The sequence below is a fragment of the Pituophis catenifer genome, unplaced genomic scaffold, assembly GCF_029215685.1.
Source record: "Pituophis catenifer annectens isolate HBS135680 unplaced genomic scaffold, rPitCat1.0.hap2 SCAF_3, whole genome shotgun sequence".
In the NCBI taxonomy this organism is placed as follows: domain Eukaryota; kingdom Metazoa; phylum Chordata; class Lepidosauria; order Squamata; family Colubridae; genus Pituophis; species Pituophis catenifer.
In genome coordinates, this window is record NW_027256883.1 from 41,568,571 (window position 1) to 41,576,050 (window position 7,480).

Consider the following 7,480-nt stretch of genomic DNA (forward strand, 5'->3'; position numbering starts at 1 on the left):
AAACAAATAATTTGTTCCTGGAAAAGAGAAATAAAAAACACACAAACATAGTTTACTATTAGTAGTAGTTGCAATATTGAACTCTGTGGACAACAGAATATCAGGATGGCACTGCATACATTGTAATGATACATTCAAATAGCCTTATGGAGAAGATTGAGCTGAGACAAAAAACAAATAAAGGCTTAATACTGTCAATCAGATTATTGATTCTTTTAATGATATATTACTGGCATTATTAGAGACTTAGGTTACATTTAATTTTGTAACCAACCAAGAAAGATAAACTTTGAATGACCAGTCAATGGTGTCAATTTTGAAGGTGGTCCTTGACTTTAGAAACAAGTTGTGGGTTATTGTGGACAATAGCTGGACAATTCTGGACCCCTATTTAAAATCAGACATGGAAACTTTTTCTTCTTGGCTAATGTTCATTCTCTCCTCCCCACCTAATTTTTATTAGAAAAGGATCAATTGTAGATTAATTCATTGCAAGAAATTCACCTTCCCTCTCTCTATTAGAACCTGGTCCATTATGACAGACCTCTCCAAGCCTGCCACTCCTTTAACAGTTCGATAAGAAGTGCTTCATATATGCTTCATTTAAGGAGTTCCTTAAACAATCCCATTCAGTAATGCAGAATAAGATAAAATGCCTTGCAATCAGTGGTGGGTTGCTCCCGGTTTGGCCCAGTTCAGCTGAGCCAGTAGCGGTGACAATGTGACGTCACCGCTACTTTGTTTGGGAACTGGGCCCTCCCGCCTGCCCCCACGTTATTCCTACCTTTATTTCTTCTTTTTTAGCCCAGCTGGTAGGCGCGGCAGAGTCGATTGCTGCACCTCTGCTGAGCAGATACCTAACACGCTTGTGAGGAGCACAAGTTTGGTGCCTGTGCGAGCAAAGACAGCATGTGTGCGGTGATTGCGCAAAGCACGTGCATGAAGAGAACTGGTGGTAACGCCGGTTGGAACCCACCACTGCTTGCAATCTATTAATAATAAACTTTCTGATCAGCTGACAGAATGAATAAGGATTTCCTCTCTTTCTTTTTGGTAAGCTAACCTGCTGAAAGAACTTCTAGCAGAAGACAAAAAGTATCAGTAGAATAACACTATTCCATTCACCATGAAAGCTGGTATCATTATCAGCCTCTCTTCTTGGCTTGGTTCATACAAGAAGGAAAACAGCAGTAATGTTTCAGATTCTGCAGATATTTGAAGAGTATCTCCACAGAGTCCATAAAATCTTGGATAATATTCAGTTTTCTGCAAAATGACTCTAAGGCCGTTCATCTGATACCCCAAGTCACTTAGAAGAGTTGATGGAAATGGTGATGCAACTGCATTTCCTTAAGAATGAAAGTGTAATTTATCCATTAATAACCCCTCACCAGCCATCCTTTCTGTAATAAAAATATTACTCTGAATTCAGTGTCAAAATATTAAGGGAAGAGTTGCAAATTTATAAACAAGCATAACATTATTGATTGACAAAGGAAAACTAGAATCCGTCCACCCATTTAAAGAAAGGAGATCAATTTCACCTGCATATCACAATGATCACTGTTTTCCAAAGGCATCTGTTTCAGACTCTTTACTTGAAAAAAAGTCAGTTTGAATTCTGATGTGATATGTTTTTAAACCAACACAATGTTATGTTGTCCCTCCCTCAGGGTGGGGTGAGTAGAAACTCAGTTCAAATTAGCCAACCAATACCAATTAACTTGCACATTTAAATGAAGAATAAAGAAAGAGGATTAATTAGTTTGGTACTTAAGAGATTGGGAAACGAGTTTCTTTTTAAAAGTATATAATAGTGGTTGGGAAACTATATAATTGATTGTAAGTTCTTCCTGTCCCATTTAGTTCTCTTTGCTGTCTCACTCATGCACACCCACACCCACACACACACAATGGCTGTAAGGAGTCTTTATTAAGACTTTTGAGCCTGAATTGGTATTCCCCAGCAATTCACTGTGCCAACACCAACTCAACCCCAATGAGTTCCACAGGCTACTCAAATGAAGCGAACACTAGTCCTCAAGGCAAAGGCAAGTTCAGTCCACTAGACAAAAGCAAGTTTCCTAGGCAAAAAAAAGTCCACAGGCAAAGGCAAGGCAATGCAAAGGCAAATCCACAAGGCAAGGCAAGGCAAGGCAAGGCCACTGGGCAAAGGCAAGGCCATAGTTGAAAGACACAATCCGAAGCTGTGTGAAGGCAACACACAGCAAGGAAATGAATATATTGTTCCTAGCATTGTTGCCATTTGTCTGCTGTGCCAAATAGTCAGCTTCTTGTGCAGCCTATCAAGAGGGGTGAGACTGCCTCCTCACAAGTAATCAGGCTGACCTTCACTGTTCCTGCTTTTTTCTTTGCCCTATGTATTCTTGGATTGGGAACAGAAGGCAGTTCGTCTTCCTCATCACTGACCAAGTGCAACTGTGTGCTTTCCCCACAGGACCACCTCAGAGCTGTCTTGCAGCAGCTGTGCTTCAGTCAAATCACTCTCATATGGCTGCTTGGAACCATTGACCAACTCTCTTCCTGACATGCCTGAGACTGGTTCATCCTCCTCTGAATTGACATCTGGAGAGATATCTGAGGAAGCATCCAAGGGAGTCATCACATTTTTTTTTGGGGGGGGGGATTGGAAGTATGTGGGTTTTGTACTGTCCAAGGACTGGGCGTACCATAGCATAGCAGATCTATTCAAAATACTGTATTGGAACACATACCTTCCCTAACAACTGGCTACTGCTCTGGTTAGTTCCACATTTCTGTTTTGTCAGCTTATGTTGATACATAAATGTCTTTAATACTCAGTGTCCTAAAGACAGCCTTCAATTTATGACCATAACAGAGCCTACCCATTGCCACTGAAAGTTGTGATGGTCATAAAACAGGTTAGTCACATGACTATCCTTTTTTTGCAGTGGTTGTTAAGCAAATGTGGTACTCATAAAGTAGCTGTTATGATTGTTAAGTGAGTGCCCTGGTTATTAAGTGAACCAACAGTTTGCTATGATTTCCAGGTGATTCAAGGCTAAGTAGATAAGCAGCAGATAGGGAAAGAATATAAATCAAAAGACAGTTTGTTGGAAAGAAAATTTGCCTGGGTAGTTTTGCTTTCAACAGGAACATGCAGAAGAATAATCAAAATCCAATCCAAAGAGTCATGCCAGGTTTGTCATTCAGTCAGAAAGTCAGAGTTGGAGGTTTTATTTTTACATGAGCAAAATACATAGGAACAACACACCAAAGGATGAGATCAGATTATTGTTTCCAACAGAGGAACATGAATCAGCACTACATCTTAAATCAGACTGCAGCCAGTTACATTTAATTAATCTTTCATCCAGACTAAACAAGGAATAGTTTTAGATCCTGTAAACTCAAATCTCCTTTCTTTAGCATCTTTGTATAATTTGCATTTAATTCTCATTTTTTCCCTTGCCATATAATCTTAAAGAGATTTTTTTTGCTCTTGTTTAAATGGAATATCATAAATACCAGTAATGTCTGCAATAAGAACATCTTTCATAAACCATTCACCTTAATTGCAGAAATCCAATCCAACAAGATAATTGCAATTTATTCCACCTGAATAAATCTGTTTTGATATCATCCCGAATGGTCACTTAATTATTTTGAAACTACTTGGTATTTATGTTTCTCAGTGTCATGCCAAGATATCTGACTTTTTTTCCAGCATAAAACCTTTCATCAAAGTATCACGGTGTTTAACAGTCATGTTTTTAACCAACATCCCTGTTTTCTGTTTATTATAAAACAAGCTAAATTCCAAAGCCATTTAAAACTAAGCCATTAGCAATAGCTCCCAATTTATACATTTCATTTTTTTTAATTTTCACACCCATTATTTTTTCATTGTCTAATATCTCTGTTCAAAACTTGCAAGACTAAAATAAAGAGCAAATGAGACAAGGGGCATAGTTGCCTTGTGCCCTTTTGGATCTCACATGGCTTGATTAAATGAAAAAGTAACTTTACAACCAATCCTTGCATTTACAATCAGTAGCTTTACTTTGCTTTACCAAATTATGGGGATTATAAATGTGGGAATTGGTCTTAAAATCTTGGTCTTCCTTAAATGCAGTTGTCAAGAGAATATATGGGGTTCCAGTGTGAGCTAGGGTTGCACAAGAACGAATCAGAATGAAATTCAGACATGCTGTTTGAAAGGGAAATAATTTATTTGGGAGCATAAAGATAGTTTTCAAAGGTAGCTACAAAATGGGGATAGAGAGGCTAGAAATATATATAGGGAAGTTGGTCTTTGGGGCTGGGTGTAGGGTGGGGGTGGCTACGTTTCTTCTATGATGTTTAATTTGCTGAATGTGTAACTCTGATGGGGGAAATATTTTAATTAACTTTCCCCATGTTTGTACATCTTTCTTTGATGTATGGCATTAAGTTTAGGCAAGTCATTTATGGATTTAAGGAAATTTGTGTAAAGAACTTTTCCTGTTTTACTATTACTTGTGCAGGTTAATTAGTTTAGCCTGGTCATTAATTACCAGAAGTAATAATGGATTAGTGATCTTTCCAACATGGTTTTCTAATTTAAGTTACTAGTAGGCCATGTTGATTAAAAGGAGGATAAGAGACAGTTCAGGAATAAGTTCAATTTGGAATTAAATTATTTGTACAATTATTGCAATTCTTCTCACTTTATTATTATTAATTATTATTATTATTATTAGTCATATTTCTATGCCACCCACTCTCCGAGGACTCTGGGCAGCTTACACCAAAGACAGTATTCTAAATAGCATATTGCCCCCAACAATCTGGGTCCTCATATTTTATCCATCTCGGAAGGATGGAAGGCTGAGCCAGTGAGATTTGATCCGCTGATCTGCTGAACTAGCAGTCAGCTGAAGTAGCTCCAGTACTGCACTCTAACCACTGCGCCACCTCGGCTCTTTATGTAAAACAAGAACTCTTAATTTGCATACTTTTTCTTCTCATGGAAACCATATTTTGATCCATTTCTATCTTTGTGAAGGATGTTTGCCTTGGGCTTCTGATGAACTGTCACCTAGATTCCCTTATGAAAGGTGCTTGCTTGGGAGAAAGGGCCAGATTTTACAGAGAAGTTAAAAAAAAAAAAGAGAGAGAATACAGGATAACAAGCTCACAAAGAGAATACATATAGAAAACAATGATGTAGTGTAGGCTATCTTGCTTAGCGTGTTCTGGGCCACACAATCTACCCATTTTGTGGGGCAGGAAACTCCTTCAGGAGGAAAATGATTTGAAATGTAAAATGCAAGACCAATTATATCAACAAGTTACAACCCACCTAATATCTCACACCCATTGTTCTGCACTGGAGTTTTACTTGATAGGGTTTGCCCACTTAAGTGTTGTAGATACATAGTACACCAACAATAAATACACATACTAAAGCATACCAATAATTGCAAACATACAGATTAATCCAAATTTTTCACTAACCCCCTGTTCCATTAAACTAATACAGCATCAGTCCCAATATAAACTCAGTTATGCTGTTCAGTGATGGCAATCTGGAAGCCTGAAATGCAGGTTGGTCTTGTTAGCATCTGTGGTGATTACCAAGAAGAGGGTTACTAAGAATTCAGGCAGGCAGTTCTCTCTTAGTTTTGACCAGCAGGTTCTTGTTTCCACATGTGGGACCGAACCTTCTCACCTGGAGAGGCTTCTGTTGCATAGATTGGGTGAGGTGGTTGGAATTCAGAACTGAACCTAAAGTGGCTTCCTTTCTTCAGTGACCAGTGATCAGACAAGAAACAGAGTAACTGTGAAAGAAAGTTAATTGACAAGTGCTGGAACTGGTTTGGGTTGTTTTCCCAGCCTCAAAATCTGGTAAATTATGCCTTGGATATCAGCCTGTTGCTCCAGGGTTCAGGAAAATCTTAGGTGGAGGAAATGTATGCCCTAGTTTACCAGAACATAAAGTGCTTGCCTTCTTTATGTTGTAATTCCACATGTCCTATATTCCCTGTTGGCAAAGTACCTGTGAAAGATTCAGGTGCCAAAATCCAAAGAGTTTCCCAAAAGGTGAATTTACAATGTAAGGGACAGAAGATTTTAGATTTAACTAGCTGATACCCGGAGTTGCCCGGGTATTTATGTATACCAATCTTGTATTAGACAGGAAAAGGAATGAATTATATCTTTAGTGTCAAATCAAAGCAATTTTATTTACAGGGTTTTAAAAGTATAAGCACGGTATACAAATCATAAAGTAAAATATTATTCAAATTGAGTATAATGTTAATTTAACACATAACTTGATGTGGTCGACAGGTAAAACCCATTACCATTTTAAAGAGAGACAAAGACTAAAATAATCCTGGAACAGAGTTTATTCTTTGCAAAGGGCCTTTCTCTCTGGAATAGAGAAAGACGGAAATAAAACAATTTACACGAGTTTTTATAGTCTTCAGGAACATCAGAATACACGTCAATAAAGTACCTTGGGAATCAGTTTCAGATCTTACATAACATCTTATATAACATATGCAGTACATAATCCCACCCTGGAAATTCTCCAATTCCCAACAGAAATACCCCTCAAAAACATCAATTGCGTACTTCCTTTAATTAATGAGGGCAAGTTGACCCAAGAACATATTTCCTGCAAGATAAACATCCTCTAAAAAACACAGGAATTACACACTTCCTTTCTCATGTTCTTAGATGTCAGCTAAATTATATAATCAGGTTATACAAGGTAAAACAAAGCCTTAACATGATTTTAAAATGGCGTAACTCAGGTTATGCTTTTACAGGAATAATTCTTATTTTTCTCACACTTGATTATAAGCAACATTTTTAGTTTCACCTCCAGGAGCAAGAATAAATAAATTCTGCGGTGAACCCACCCTTGAGCAAGTAACATAAAGTTATCTGTGGGAGAAACATGGTGATCTCAAATCCACTCCACAGTACTTAATAGGGTGAGATTCAAGATGCTGGTAATCACCTATAAAGCCCTACATGGCTTAGGCCCGGGGTATTTGGCAGACCATCTGCGGCCAGCGACAGCTCCCCATCGCCCGGTGTGTTCCCACAGGGAGGGCCTCCTTGGGATGCCGTCGGCCAGACAATGTCAGCTGGTGATCCTTAGGGAGTGGGCCTTCTCTGTGGGCGCACCTACCCTGTGGAATCAGCTCCCCCTGGGGCTCTGGGTGGCCCCTGACCTTTGCTCTTTCTGCCGTGGCCTTAAAACATGGCTATTTCGCCTGGCTGGCTTGGATTGAAGGAGTTTTAGAGGGGATTTTAATAGTTTGTATAGTTTTATAGTTTTATTGGGTATTTTAAAAGGAATGATTGGACTTTATGTGTTTTATTGTTGTGAGCCGCCCTGAGTCCTTTTGGAGATAGGGTGGCATATAAGTCCAAATAATAAATAAATAATAGACTGACCCTGTGACTTATTGATTGTGATTGAGAATGCAAGTCACAAATT